Below are 16,569 nucleotides of genomic sequence, written 5' to 3'. Positions count from 1 at the left end.
CAATTGTTTGAACACCCAAAATATTTTTCACTATCCCAATCACGAAAATTAATTTATTGAAATTTTTCAATAGAACATCGCTGTATTGTACCAATCTTTTGAATGCAAAAAAAATGTCCCACTTTTTTTTACCAATAGCCCAATATAAAAATTTACAAATCTGTACAAATGTACCAATCGAGTGACACTGCCTTAAAAATTTATGCAATTAAAAAAAAAATCTACAAATTTTCGTTAAAATTTCGAGTTTTTTAATTAAATTCTGAGTATGCAGTTTTGTAGCCCATTGAATTCTAGTAGAATAAAGTACACGTTTCAAATGGCTAAAAATGTCGATTGATTTTTTAGAATCTTTAAAAGTTCGAAATTTGTACGAAAGTTTGTTGAATTTTTTTTTTAATATTGCACAAATGAGTAGTCCACTGGCAAACAGCGTTATGTGATTTTATAATAGTGATCCATAAATAATAATAATAGCTATATTTTTTTAGCTTTTCGCGTTCGCTCTTCCATGAAGATTGGTCTGCTTCTTTTTTACGACGCCTTCCACAAGGCACCGAAACTACCACGTTTTCTTGCAGTTTTCTAAGTTCATCAGAAGATGGAAACTTTATAAATAATAAATAAATAATGTATAAATAAGTATTATAGCGACTTTTGCAATAGTAGTTAACATTTGATGCTATTTTTTCAGAAAATAGAAAGATTTTGCACTGTATTGTTAGTGGACATGAAAGTACTTTAAATACTGGTACGCTACTCACCAAAAACTAAAAATCTAAAAAAATTTGCATAGCGCCTTTGCAAGAGGACTGCGCAAATTTGGAAACATGGATTTCCACGGGTTTTGTTAAAGAACGAACTATATGTTTATTTAAAAATATAACAGAAGTTCAATAACAACAAATATAATACGTGAAAACTTGGCAAAAAGTGGTTTGGTTATAATTTTTTGACCACTGTATTTATTTTTTTATATCTTTAATTGGACCTTCACATTGTACATAAAGAAAGTACATAACAAAATTAAAAAATATATGCCTTTTTGCCTTTTTTTGAAGCTCGTTTTGCCTTTTTCAAGTTTAAGTGCCTTAAAAACCTACATTTCGGCGGATTTTGAAAGGCCGAAGCAAAGTTAAGGCCGTAAATAATTTCATGTCAGCTGCAATTCAAAGAAAAATCCGCCTTCTGATTGTCGCTACGAAATTATCAACGGAAAAAAAGAAACAGAAGTAACGTAAGAACAAAAATTAAAGCGCTCGGTACACCACTGCGTATACGCAACCTGACGTCGAACAAACGAAATACTTTGAAGCACACTCAATAATATCCGCTTCAAAGGATATTCAATCATGTATACACATCAAGTAACAAGCTATTATAACTTCTTTGTGCAAACTTTGAACAAGTTAAATGGAAACAGTTGTGGGTTTATTAGGAATATAAGAAGAAAGGAATATGTTTATGAATAAAAGGTTATAAAAAAAAATTATTTTTATCCCCACCAAAGCATTTACAAAGTCACAAAATGTTGGAAAAAATGGGATTGGTCCTCAACGCTTGAATTGAATGGAAGATGGCGCACAGTGCTTCGGCCCCATATAGTGAATCGGCAAAATTAGCGAAAATATCGCAGAAAAATTAAATTTAGTGTGCTGGTTCAGAATATGTAAATTAAGAAAAATTCGAAATTTTGGCAAAATCGGTGCAAGGAAATCATTACCTCCCATATATCCTTAATTTTAAAATTTTAATTTTAACTACAATTATGTATAAACAAAATAAATTAAAAATTGGTAACTGTCTGTAAAATTATCTCCTCAACCTGCGTGGCAAATTTTGTTTCGTTCGGTGCAAGGACATGACTACCTCCCATATATCCTTGATTTTAAAAGTTTTATTTTAACTACAATTACAAACAGAATAAAGCGAAAATTCGTAACTGTCTGTAAAATTATGTCCTTCACCTGTGTGGCCAATTTTTTTTTTGTTCGGTGCAAGGACATGACTACTTCCCATAAATCCTTGATTTTAAAAGTTTTATTTTAACTACAATTACAAACAGAATAACGCGATAATTTGTAACTGTCTGTAAAATTATGTCCTCAACCTGTGTGGCAAATTTTGTTTCGTTCGGTGTAAGGACAAGACTACCTCCCATATATGTATCTTTTTCTCAAAAACTAGATTTTAGCCACATTTGTGATCATAATGCACTAAAAACCAATACTTATACTTTTCAACTCCCTGGAAAATTTTTTTATGAATCAAAAATCAACTATATCGGAATTTTTTAACACAATTTGCCAATTTCATAAATAAGATATAAGAAAAGTAGAAAAATGTCAATAACAAGGCAAATGTCAATAATAATCAGAAATGTTAAAAACACTTGTAAAATAATATTTAAATATAAAAAAAATCGAAATATGCAATGTAAATTTTATTTTAGAAAATAGACAAAAATCGGAAAAGGAAATAATTAATTATTAAAATAATTATTACGAATTTTTTAAGAGCATGGTTCGCAGGGCTGAAATGCAACAGGCCGCAACTAAGAAAAATCTCCAAAGTTTACTCTTTAATTACACTGCTTGTAATCGCATCAAATGATACGAATGTTTCGCGAATGCAAATGTGTACATGGGCAGAGTGTCCACTCTAATGTTTTTGAAATGGCTGAAATGGAAATCGGCTTTTAGCTTCAGGCGCTAAACGGTTAAGTAGTATATCAAGCAACATTGATGGGCCTTTAACAAGTACTGCTAAAAGTCGTATAAGTAACCTGGAAATAATTTTAGATGCCTCCAGCGAAAGCAAAGGCTCGGATGTAAAATCTGGAGACATTAAAAAATGTGAAACTGAAGGCCTATCTTAAAGAAAAACGGGCTCATCTCGGGGAAAATCCTATCGATTGGTGGAAAACTAAACAAAAATACGACAAATTGACAGATCTGGGCCGCAAATATTTGAGCGCTCCACCCGCCGTTCCAAGTGAGCAATTTTTGTGCAGCCGGCCTTATATACGAGCCTCTAAGAAATCGCCTCATGGGAGAAAAGGCAGCAAAATTACTTTTTTTGAAATATAATATGCCCATTTTGCACTTTGACTACTAGGTTAAAACACTGTATAGGTTAAGCACGTTCAATGTTCTAATAATTTACAAAATTTTTAAGTAATACAAACGATGACTTAACATTCGCATTCGCATTCGTACATTCGCAACCGAAAATTCGCATTCGCACTCGCATTCGCGAATGTAAAAAATATGGCATTCGAAACATCCCTAATACATACACAAAAACCGTACTAGACTGTCTGGCTTTGATTTCGGAATGCTTACACATTATGAAGTTAGCATACTGCCAATATAGAAGTATTACATATATGGGCAAATGTAATAGACTTGAATTGATATGAAAAGTAATATATGTATGTACATACATATGTATGTGGGTATATGAATAACGATCGCTTAAAATCGATCTCGAATTTTGTACAACGCTTTTATCAACTTGCAATGTTGTGTGTCCAGCCAGCTATAAAAGCTTTGCTTTGCAAAGTTCCTATAAAGTCTAGACATCAACCTCGTTAGTTCGAGAGGTAGATGTCGCCCTGTGCACTACGTACGCTACAGCGAAAATGGACGACACGCCATTCCTTTAAATGAAATTAATTGGTGCTCGTATGTATGTACACACATATGTATATGCATGTGTGTGCACCACTCTATTAATATCGTTGAATTATTTTAATATCTTTTGCAAAATNGACACGCCATTCCTTTAAATGAAATTAATTGGTGCTCGTATGTATGTACACACATATGTATATGCATGTGTGTGCACCACTCTATTAATATCGTTGAATTATTTTAATATCTTTTGCAAAATTTTATATAGACAAGACTAAAAAGTAGAAAATAAATAATATAAAAAAAAAACTTTTTAATATACAACGCTTTTATAAATGGACTTAAAAGTAGAAAATAATAGTTCTCAGTCCCATCGAATTTGTTTTGATAACTTTTGATTTTGAAATTTTAGCAAAAGTCATTATAAACAATTTATTAGATTGAAAATGAAAAGCATAGGTGCATGCAATATAAAGCATTAGATTTAATTGACAATAGACAAACTACATAACATAGACCTAAAGTTTCTATAGAGAAAGTACAAATTTGAGATCGATTTTAAGCGGGGACCGTAACGGTTATAAGTTTTATTTTAAAAATCACTTTTTAATCGTTATTAACTGAGTTTTATTTTTTGCACGGAAAATAATGGTTACGTTTTAAGTTTTATTTTTTGCTCGGAAAATAATGGTTACGTTTTAAGTTTTATTTTTTGCTCGGAAAATAATGGTTACGTTTAAAGTTTTATTTTTTGCTCGGAAAATAATTGTTACGTTTTAAGTTTTATTTTTTGCTCGGAAAATAATCGTTATCGTTTTAAGTTTTATTTTTTGCTCGGAAAATAATCGTTATTTCTTGAGTTTTATTTTTTGCTCAGAAAATAAAACTTAATTTTTGCGTATGCGTATGCGCTTTTTTGCACTTTTTCTTTAGAAATGTGGTTCTCTTTGTTTCTGCCCTGGCATCTGTATTTTCATTACCCACTCCACAGTGGCGTTAAAGGTTAAATGCAGCCGCCCCCTGTCTATTCACGGCATGCGCATGCGCATACGCAAAAATAAAGTTTTATTTTCTGAGCAAAAAATAAAACTCAAGAAATAACGATTATTTTCGGAGCAAAAAATAAAACTTAAAACGTAACGATTATTTTCCGAGCAAAAAATAAAACTTAAAACGTAACCATTATTTTCCGAGCAAAAAATAAAACTTAAAACGTAACGATTATTTTCCGAGCAAAAAATAAAACTCAAAACATAACGATTATTTTCTGAGTAAAAAGTAAAACTCAAAATATAATGATTAAACTTGATTTTTATAAGTAAAAATTAAAAAATAAAAATCAGTGCCGCTGAAGGTACTCCGAGTAATAAGAAATATATTGGTTTACTCCTTATGCACGTAGCATTTCTCTTTCCGTGTGATTTTTTGAGTTGAAATTTCAAAGGATAATCGTTATTTGCGGTCCCTGATTTTAAGCGGTCCTTATTCATATATCCACATACATACATATATTACCCTTCATATCAATTCTGGTCTATACATGCGCCCCACGCTTTTCATTTTCAATTTCATAGATTGTTTATAATGACTTTTGCTAAAATTTCAAAATCAAAAGTTACCAAAACAAATTCTGTAGGACTGAGAATTATTATTTTCTACTTTTTAGTCCATTTATAAAAGCGTTGTATATTAAAAAGTTTTCTTTTTAATTATTTATTTTTTCTATGAGAGCGAATTCTCAGAAATTATTTTACTGGCGAGTTGCTGGCAAGTTACTGGATAATTTGTAAACAAACACAACTATGTATTGGCTTCGTTTTTATTTAAATGCCTTGAAATGCGTCATTTTGGAAATGCAAATATGCATGGGAAAATGTGTGATTTGGCTTCGCATTTCAGATTTCTCGCCTCAATGTAAATTTAATATTAGCTAAGGCTTTTTATGCATTTCAGTTGACGACACTCGTATATACATTAGTGTTGACATTTTAAGTACAATTGTACTTTTTTCAGTACAATTAGTTTTAAAAAGTACAAAAGTATAATTTACCGATTTTAAGTACAATTTCAACATCAAAAATTCCTTTGTACAGAACATTGAAATCTCTGCCAGCACTTTGATTATTAATCCGTTTGAATTTATGTTAATGGACATGCCTACATTTTATATTTGGTACAAAACGAAATTCTGAATTGTAATTTTGAAAGTAAGCCTGATTGTGAATGGTAACATTAGTGTTGAGCGTTGAGGTGATTGCGATTTTTTTTTAACACCGGTGGGTGAAATATCCCTCAACGCTATTTATTTTGAAAAAAATCTTTGGAAATGCAGTTTACCTAATGACGATCCTGCAGAAACTTAAGTTATTGAATAATTGAAAGTAAAAAATTTTACGTAAATTTCATGCGTTGAAACTAAAAATTTCTATTGTGAACTTTCATTTTAGTGTTACTGATCTCATTTTTTATGAGATATTTTCCATAATATAAACTGATATATCTTCTGTAGTATTTTTTTGTCGCTATTTTCTTCATATTTGAATATACGGTAGAGTTGGGCTATTTTTTATACCTACTTTTTCTAATTAATTTTAATTTATTTTTTTATAAAAGTATAGGTCATTGTCTAACGAAACGGAATAAATTACCAATTCAAAGATTGAAAAAAATCAACAAATTTTCATCAAAATTTCACACTTTTTATTCAGAATTTGTAGAAATTTTTAGGTAAGCATTTTTGAGCGTCATTCATTCATGAAAAGGTGCAAGTTTGAAATGTCTAAAAAATACCATTGATTTTTTGGCTTTTTTTGTTGATGGTATGCGCGCCTTCTTCCATCTAAGGAATGTTGGCATTTTATTTTATATGGAAGAAAATGCGCAACACCATTGTTGACTTTTTCTTCATAAAAAAAAAAATAATAGAATTAATTTGAAAAAATTAAATATGGGTGTTTCCTGCGTTGCGGACGTTCCGTTTGGAGACACTTTTTTCATTATAAAAACTATAGTAGGCTCTGAATTAACGAAAATTTTTTGTCATGAGTAGTCATCATCAATACCTATCTGAAATCAATAAAAATATTTTCCACAAATGTTATATGGTAAGTGAATAGCGATTAAAAGTTCCCGTTCGGACGTTTCCAAAATGGAACTCGTATCGAAGATGACTGATGATTTTCGCTAAATTCTGCGAATCTGTTAACGGTACAAAAAAATGATGTATGAATGGTTGTTAGAATAATAAGCAGCCATAACCATTGCGTCAACTTAAACTTCCTAACGATGTTTAGTAGCTGCCAAACACTGTTCGAAGTTGTTTGGACGTTCCCGTTCGGACATTCCCATTTTTTCCAATGGATAAAATTTTTTATTTAAGAATTTAAACACACTCCTTTTTTTAATACGAATATGGCATTTTATTGTTAATAAATCTACATCTATATGAAGGCCTTAATTAAAGTTCTTTGGAGTCATTTCTTCTTACAAGCAGACGTACATATCGAGGCCTCCAAACCATACTATGCTAAGTCTGACTAAGTCTAAGCTGACATAGCATAGTATGGTTTGGAGGCGTCGATATGTACTTCATCTATATACTGTTACTCACAAAATTGAGTATACGGTTTGTTTTTGTTAATGTTCGCAATGTTTTACATGCAAAATTTTTTTTATTTTTTTTTTTGGTATTGAAATATGGCTTATATTTTAACAAAACCATTTTAAATCCAAATATGAAGCTGTGTACGAAAATTATGAAAAATCTGCAAAGCAAACTTTTTAACACGAGTTTCTAAAAAAATCAGGTACGCAGTTTTATAGTCCATTCAGTTTTAGTATAATAATGTGCAAATTTCAAATGTCTCAAAATTCGCGATGATTTTTGAGAATTGTTTATACATTTGAAATTTGCACATTATTGTACTAAAACTGAATGGACTATAAAACTGCATACCTGATTTTTTTTAGACGGAATATAAAACTACATACATACCCGATTTTTTTTAGAAATTCTTGTTAAACAGATTGCAATTTTTCTGAAACTTTGCAGATTTTTCATAATTTTCGTACACAGCTTCATACTTGGATTTAAGTGGGATTCGCTAAAATATAACCCATATTTTAATAACAAATTAACGAAAAAATTTTGCAAGTACTAACAAAAAAAAACCCGTATACTCAATTTTGTGAGTAACAGTACCTACATAGAACAATATGAAAAAGAGTTATATGAAGCGTTTGGACGTTCCGATTTTCAATATACTTAGAATCGATAATCCTATAGCTTTCCGAAAAAAAATTTATGCGACTGGCAAGAGTAACCAAAACTAGCTTTTGTATTAAAATTTTGACAAATGAAGTAAACGTTACGACTCTTTTTTTTACATCTAAAGTATTTTTTGTGTCCGAACGCTTGAAAAAAAGCACAATTTGTAATTTAACTTTGGACGGTTCCTAATATATTTTTACATTGTTTTTGTTGTAAGGCTTACAGAACATAAGCTGTACTAAATTTTCGTATAGATTTCCAATTCTTTTTAATCGTATGCTACAATTATGAAGGATTTCTGGAAGGTATGGTTTCTCCGAAAAAAAGAAAAATTAAAAGTGTAGTTGAAAAGCCGCAAATATCTTGAAATGGAATGGACCAATTAGTCCAATATTTTGGTGGATGAAAGACAAAATATGTAGTTATCGATTGGCAACTATAAACTTTGACCAGGCAAAATTCTATTTTTTGGTCTTGGTTGACACTTTTCAGGAAACACCCATATATAGCTCAAACTGGGTGGCCGTAGTAAATGTGGAATTTATGTATACTTGAGTTAAACTGTAAACTTAATGAAACTTAGTTTAACTTAGTGGGACTTTTTTACAAAACTGGCCATGATTTTATGGGCTAGCTGGAGAGATCTCAAGGATAAGTTACATTAAATTAAGTCTACACCAACTGAAGCTGTACAATGAACTGAAAGATAAACTCACTGTAGTAGACAACAAAATATTGTATATGTGGTTGAGGGAAAAAGGGTGAAAAGTAGAATTAAGCTCAAAAAGTTACAGTTTTTGTCGTTAAGTTAGTACAATTTAAAAATCTCAAATATCAACACTGGTATACATAGTATGTATACAAAATTGGGCAATGCGAAGGTCACGTTTGCGGTAATCCGAAATTTGCAAATACCAAAAAAATTTATGTCAGTGTTGTAAAGGAAAACTTTATGATATTACGAATAAAGAAGAATGGGAAAATATTTTAAAATGCAAACTACAAATATGTACCAGTGTTGCCATCCCCATTTTTCCCCCCTACTAAACAACGTACCAAAACGCTTTTCAGAGTACCAAAAAGTTTTTTTGCAGTGCTGTTGCTGTTTTTTCTCATCTAATATTTTTCAATAAAGAAAAAAGTTTAAACATACATAAATTATCTTCACTTAATTTATATTTGACAAAAATTATTTCAAAATTAAAGGTTAAAACTACACAAGCCAAGAGGAACTACACTCATGGCAAAAATAATGGGGCAGAATATCTCACAAAAAACTGAACCATCTGGAAAGCAAATTTGCATGCAAAATTGGTCAGCCACTCAGCTTCAAACTTTCTTTTGTTTTCTTTGTTTTTAATACTGAGAAATATGTACATTAGGGTGTTTATCGCGACTATTTTTTTCACTCCCGCCTCAAAATTTTGTGGGAAAAAACTAAAAAAAAAATCCCTGAAGATTTGAGCCCTTTACATTAACTATTAACGTCGAAAATTGAATTTCAAAGACCTACAAACTACTCCACATGTTAGCCAGAGTTATAAGCGACCCGAGTGCTATATTTCATCTAAATCCGATAAAAAATCAGGAATGAGCAATAAAAAAATGTCCTGTAAAAACTGTAAAAGTCCCTGCTTAAGATTTTTTTTGTAATCAATTTTTTTGGGACTCTTTTTCTTCTTTTCTTCTTTGTTTTTTTTTTTTACTTTCAATAATAAATAAAATTACTTGGTATCGAACGTAAAGTATCGAGTATGTACTTGTATGGTTTCATCCTTAATAACATAGTGCCCATAGTAAAGTCAGAAAATTTCTGAGGTACAACTATTAACCGGAAAAGCGACTTTTACTGTGTTACAAAAAATATACGTACAAAAAACAGAAATAGTTTTTGGTAAATATGTTGTATGGAAAAGTTGTTTGTGCCATCATAAACTTTTGGATTTGTTTATTGTCATTCCCAAAATTTATAAAGTTCGTTAGAGTGAAACAAAAAAAATTTAAGAATATCTAATTTTTCATTTCTGATTTTGAAGGGATTTAATAGAATTGTGAAGATGTTCAGTCACGAGGAATCGCGTTTCCTATGTACAGACAGGTCCATCAGCCTCTCTAGCATTTTTAGCAAAGAGACAGACTGATAGGCCTAAAATCCCTACGAGAAACATGAGAGCCTTTTCCGGCCTTCGGGACGAACGAACACTGACTACCCGATCCTCACGCAATTCACATAAATATGAGCCAACCAATTGCACGACACCTCCAGAGCCCTTTGCAGCTGCGCAGGTATGATGCCATTAGTCCCCGGCGACTTGAAGGGTTTGAACGAATTTATCGCCCAGGCCATGTGACGATCATCCAGAAGATCGGAGAAGGACAGGACCTGAAGTACAAAATATTGCAAAGAAGTACATTTGACTGTACTGCGAAGTACGAAGTACAAGAGCTAAAAAGTACAAGTACTGTACTTCCGAAAGAAGTACGGTCGGTCACATTACCTAAGCCCCATCTCGGAAAATTTTGTTTTGTACCACTCTAATATACATACATGAATAATATACGAAACAAATTTATGATTCCATTCGTAAAGAAGAATTTTTTTGCGAGGGCTCCTAATATGAATATGCATGAGCCAGTGTTTCTTAATATGCCTCACCTACTTATGTAAGTATATATAAGTAAATTTGTTATGCTACATTTGTGTGTTATGCATAATAAATTTTATTCTCCTTTATTGTACCAATACTTTTTATTGAATAACAATTTTGCAATTTTATTGAAATCAACAAAACATAACAAATGGAATAAATAAGAGTAAAATGTTGAAGCATGCCTTTGGGGAATTTCCGTAACTTTTGTATGGCTATGCTGGCAAAAAGAAAAAGCAACGTCAAAAGTAATTGGTTAGTGGCGGGTGGTATTGTGAGACTTTTTTAGTTTTAGAAAAAGGTGATAACCTGAGGTAAATACGAGAACGATGAAAAAAATTTTCTGGTAGCTACTTGTGTATAGTTGAGAGGAAAGTGGTAGTAATTTACACGCTTACGTATTTGATAATGTTTCTGTGTACACTGAAAACGTAGATTGTATGTACATACGAGTACATATTTGCATACATACTTATGTATGTGCATACATATTTGGATGAGATGTCGAACACAGTTTTCCTTTTAACTTCAACTGGCCATAAACAATAAGTGAAGTGTCATTCTACAGCATTGTTCTATCCGGCATGCATTGTTTTGCTTTGTATGGGAATTCACAAGTGACACCTTTGGCATCATAGTAAGTAAGGTATACAGCTCAATTCAAAAGCGTCAAATTACATGGCCAGGAAAATAAGAAGCGAAAAAAATGTTCATTCAATTTAACTTACAATGCGACACCTGGACATACTTGCCCTCATTTATGGGACATTTTTTCAATTGGACAGATATCCTCATTTTTCTTAAAAGCTTATTCAAAGCTGTCCACATAAAAAACCGGCATCTGATTACTTGGAAGGAAAAATAAGATAATTTTGAAACCTATACACTGGACATAATTTTTTGTTTATTAACGGCTTATTTTATATACATATATAGATTACTAACAGGCTCAATTTCAAGTCCGCATCTTCTGGGCGAAGTTAGCCTTAATGTTCCCTCCCGGGTATCAAGACACTTTTTCCCCTATTTCTGAAAGCTTGTAAAACTAATTTTGAATTGCACGACCCACTCCGTTGCTTATGCCAGGATTTTAACGCTCATTCCAACACGTTTGATATATCAGATCCGCTTTTCAGCATTAAGAAGTCGATACTGTCCTCTCTCAATAAATGAATCATTAAAGACATAAAATCGACTGATAAATTTAGTTCTGTAGCTGAACAGTTTTAGATCTCGACACTTAACAAACCCCTGCCTATCGTGACTCGGCGCAAAAATTGAAAATACTGGTTCCGTACGTCATGCGGACTGCGCCCCTCGTGCGGATGGGCGGGAATGGAGGGTAAAAACCGTTGGGATTATTATTATAAAGTGCAAATTTTAAGTACCTAGGATTTGCCATTGATTTTTAGATTTTTTTTTTGTTGGACGGTTTCAGTCTTTTTCTTCCTTGTATATTTGACGGCTTTTTTATATGAAAAAAAAATGGGGAATATCTTGAAAACAAATTCCCGAAACTTGAACTTTGTTAATAGAATTGAATTGTTCATAAAAAAGTAGCGGAACAGATTTTTATAATTGAAAATTTTTCTTTTTTTGCTAGCACTAAGTGACATATGTATAAAGATAGAGGGCTGAAATTTACCACAATTTTTGTTTGTGACCGACAACGAAATTTTCATACGGTAGCGAAAGAAAAAAATAGTCGTTTTCTTGGGCACAGTCCAATGTACATAGATACATATACATATGTATATGTATGGATATATTGTAACTACACATAAATATTTAATGCCAAAGGGCTTTTATTAAAAAATTTTATCCACACTCACCTTTGACATTTTCCAAATTACTAATTTATCGCCAGATGCCAAATAGCTTGTAGCACAATTATACGCTGCTTTTGTGCACTTATTCAGCATTTATGTCCTTTAGTACTGCCATCCAGCCGAGGCGTTGGCGATCAAAACTGCTTTGATTTTTCTACGTACGACGCCCTGGCGAGCAGATTCGCCAAAACAAGTTGTAGACAATGGGGGAAGTGACGCAAACAACGGCTGCACAAAGATGTACTTAGGAAAATTTAAGTATTTTTTCCCCATCGATGTGTACNGTAGACAATGGGGGAAGTGACGCAAACAACGGCTGCACAAAGATGTACTTTAGGAAAATTTAAGTATTTTTTCCCCATCGATGTGTTTTCATAAATGTGTGTGTGCGTGAGGCTAGCACAAAACTTAATGCATTACAAATTGGCAGACTCAAAAGTACCCACCGTCGATATTTTATGGTGTCGCGACCATTGGCGACCGTCTGCACGCGAGTTCATGTAGCATCATTATCACTTTGCATACATAAGTATGTATGTACATACTACATATGTATGTACTTATGTATGTATTTAGTTATGAAAACTCATGCAGAAAAAATTAAACCCTTTTCAAACATACATATATACAACATCGATTTTCGCAAATTCAACTACCTTTTTTTATGAAAGGCATAGAGAATAAATATTGGCACTACGCAGTATGAATTATACTTGTTTGGTAGTAATCAATACATTTTCATTCACCAAGTTAATACAAATTATTTAAATTGATACTTATATTCATTTATCTTTAATTTTAAACTATTCTATGTCTACACAGGTCGGAATTCAATTCAATCACAATTCAAGCTCCCACACACTTGTAGTAAGTACTGCATAATCTAAATAATTGGCTATTTATGAAATGTGCAAATAGCTTTTCCTCGTTGGCTTATCAAGCTGTTGCAAACTCGGCGCGTTGAAAATACGAACTGACACAACTACAATTTAAAGGCTTCTATAAAGCATACGGCTTTTATATATCCGTACGGATATATTACACTCTTCTCTTGTGAAAGAATCTGAAGTACGCGCAGGCGTATAAGTGACGTTAAAATTAATAGACATGGTTACCAGACTATGTACTTAAATTTCGCTGTTCACATAAAATATATGTACATAAATGGTAACAAGAATTGAAAAATATTGAAATATGTAACCTATTGTTTATTGTGCAATAATTTTGTAACTAAGAATAGTTCACAAAATGCATACAAATAATTAGAATGCCACCGCCAATAACTAAGTGAGCTACATACGTACAGTTCTTGGTTTTTTAATATCTTTTAAATAAATTTTCTTGTTATTTGTTTTATAAAAACACTCTTACGTTATAATAAATACAAGTTTCAAACTTTATGGAACATGCACAAAAATTTAAAAAATTGTTAAAAAAAATGGAACTTTTTTATTTGAAGTTTAAAAAAACAAGTAAGAAAGTCTAAAGGCGCTGGCCCAAAGCAGGCTTGCTTTGTGCGCCTTGCTGACTTCAATTTGCTTTGATTTACTTTGAAAACTTGCTTGGCCGAATAGTGGCTTGGAACGCTATCAAAGTAACCAGCTGTCTGGTTGAAAAGTCAATGTCTGTTCCCTTAACGTTAATAATTATTTCCTAGAAAACTCTAAAAAATGTATCAAAAACTTTCAGATTTATTTTTAAATTAATGCGAAATAATGTTTGTATTTAAAAGAAATGATAATAATGATAAATACATATCTATATCTACATTTACTAAAAAAACTATAAGTTAAAAAAGCTATTTACTTGAAGAAGAAGTTTTTTCCTCTCGTGTAAAATTTGTAAAAGTGGGCTTTTTACTATAAGATAACGATATGTTAAATATAAATATGGAAACAATGAATCATTTTTATTTCATTTCGAATTACCTGCATTTTCTGTGACTTTTTTAAATTATGTAAGTAAGCAAATTTTTGTTTGAATTTATGTATTTTGAAAGGAACATACCTCTTTGTCAAAAGCCTACTTAACGCTTTCAAATAAAACATTTGCCTAATTCAAACTTTGAGGCGCTTAAAGCAAGTGAAGAAAAGCTGCCATTTGGCCAGCCTTTATACGTTTTAGTATATTCCAAATAATTTTTGACACTTCTCGCAGCGAAGCAAGCAAAGCAAGCCTGCATTGGGCCAGCACCTTAAGTTCGGGCGGAGCCGAACATTAAATAACCGGCGCAAGTATTTAATATATGACTTTCACCTTTCGGAAAGCTACCGCTACATGGTAAGATGGGGCGATCAATTTTGAGTAAATTAGAGTCCTTAAATTTCGAAATTTTGAAGTTTCAAGCAGTTCTGAAATTTACCGTTATATGAAAAGCGGCCTCAATTTTAGTCCGTTTTCAATAATTTTCAACGTTTTGCTTTTATGTGGCAAGTACAATAACCGCACTGAGTTTATTACAAATTGGTAGAATGGTTACCGAGATACATATATGTGATCATAAGTGGGCGGTGCCACACCCGTTTTGCAAAATTTTGTCATAAACGTATTTCTTGCTGAAGAATTGTTGCAAGCATCAATTTTGAATAAATTAGCTTTAATATTTACTGATTTATCTAAGATTTCGTATTTCTCCAAATTACCGTTATATGGGATGTGGGCGTGGTTATTGTCCGATTTTAAAATTTTCGGCCATTTGGTATGCTGCAGTAAGGCTAATAACTGTGTTTGAAGAAATTGGTGCAGCGGTTACCAAGATATACACATGTAACCATAAGTGGGCGTGGCTACGCTCATTTTCCAAAAATTTATTATATTCTAATTTTTCGTCCAAAAATTATTGTAAATATCCATTTTGAGTGAATTATCTTCAGTAGTTACTAAAATATCGCAGTTTTCATATTTCTGAAAATTACCGTTATATGGGAGGTCGGCGTGGTTGTTATCCGATTTTTTCCATTTTCAATACCGTCCATACTACGCCCGAAAGAAGTTCACGTTGAGATAACTCAATTTTTACTCGAGTTATCGTGTGTACAGACGGACGGACTGGCAGACAGTCATCGCTTAATCGATTTCTCTGTTCATTCTGATCATTTATGTATACATTTGTTTACATCTATCTCGATTCGTTTTGTCTGTTACAAACAACCGTTATGTGAACAAAGTTATAATACCCTTGTGCACAAGTGTGCTGGGGTGTAAAAATGGGTATGGCGTTTTATAGCCCATGAAATTTTAGTAGAACAAAGTGCATGTTTGAAGCAACAGGTCTTCGTTTTTTCCATTTTTTTCATGTAACAAGTGCGATTTGTCATTTTGCAAACGGTCTTCCGCATTTTCTTCCATAAATGTACATTTTCTTCCATAAATGTACAAAATGTGGCCAACAAAACAAAAATTATTAAAAATCAATGAGAATTTTTAACCGCTTGAAACTTGCATGTTGTTGTGCTTCAAAAATCTTCTAAATATTCAGATTAAAAACTTCGTCGTTTGCTGAAAATTTGTAAAATTTTGTAAAAAGTTTGAAATTTTTATTAAAGCATGGATAATATGGTTTATAAAAAATGTACAACCAAAATTTACTCGAAAAAAACATTGTGAATATTAAAACCAAATAAACATATGAACTGTACGTTCGAACGCTTGAGAATAAATCGAAGACATATCGCTAGCTTGGAGTGAAATCTTGCTAAGCCCTCTTTTGAAAATTTTACTGGAGAGAAAAAAAACTTCTTGGAGCCATTTTCTTCAGACAGGGCGACTCCCTTTCCCTAATAAGAGCTGCAGAACTGAACTGCTCAGGAACAATTTACTACAAGAGCGTGTAATTTCTGGCTTATGCCGATGACATCGACATCATCGATAATAAAAATCGAGAAGTCTGTTCTACCTTTTCCAAGTTTGATAAAGAAGCAAAGCGAGTGGGTCTCGTGGTAAACCTCGGTGCAGCGAACAAAGGTGGCGCCGTCAGTGATACCGCTACTTTGGTTTTGCCGATTTTGACAATTGTGGTAACTTGTAAATAAACCTTTGTTTACAAATCAGCGAAAGAGAAATTTGAACTATAAGTGAAAAATCAGTTTAAATTGTGTTAACTTGCAATTTGTGATTGATTTTTGAGTTGACTGCGTAAAAACTAATACAATGAAGTGCTGTGTGTTAAATTGCGACAGCCCCCAAGA

The 16,569-nt window shown here is 32.2% G+C and overlaps 1 protein-coding gene across 5 annotated transcripts in view; it reads right to left on the bottom strand.

The window, feature by feature from the left end:
- LOC108367635 (protein unc-93 homolog A) overlaps positions 1-12,654 on the bottom strand; it is a 36,422-nt gene extending 23,768 nt beyond the window's left edge. For all 5 annotated transcript variants that reach the window (XM_017622296.1, XM_017622299.1, XM_017622294.1 and 2 more), the window contains exon 1: positions 12,386-12,654. The gene's annotated coding sequence lies outside the window, so the exon portion shown is untranslated. The remainder of the gene's footprint in view (positions 1-12,385) is intronic.
- Positions 12,655-16,569: the final 3,915 nt, after the last annotated feature.

This window comes from Rhagoletis zephyria, unplaced genomic scaffold (genome assembly GCF_001687245.7).
Source record: "Rhagoletis zephyria isolate East Lansing unplaced genomic scaffold, Rhagoletis_zephyria_1.1 Rzeph_scaffold_02751, whole genome shotgun sequence".
Lineage (NCBI taxonomy): Eukaryota > Metazoa > Arthropoda > Insecta > Diptera > Tephritidae > Rhagoletis > Rhagoletis zephyria.
Note: the sequence above shows the minus strand (reverse complement) of the source record. Positions and strands in the feature narration are given on the sequence as shown.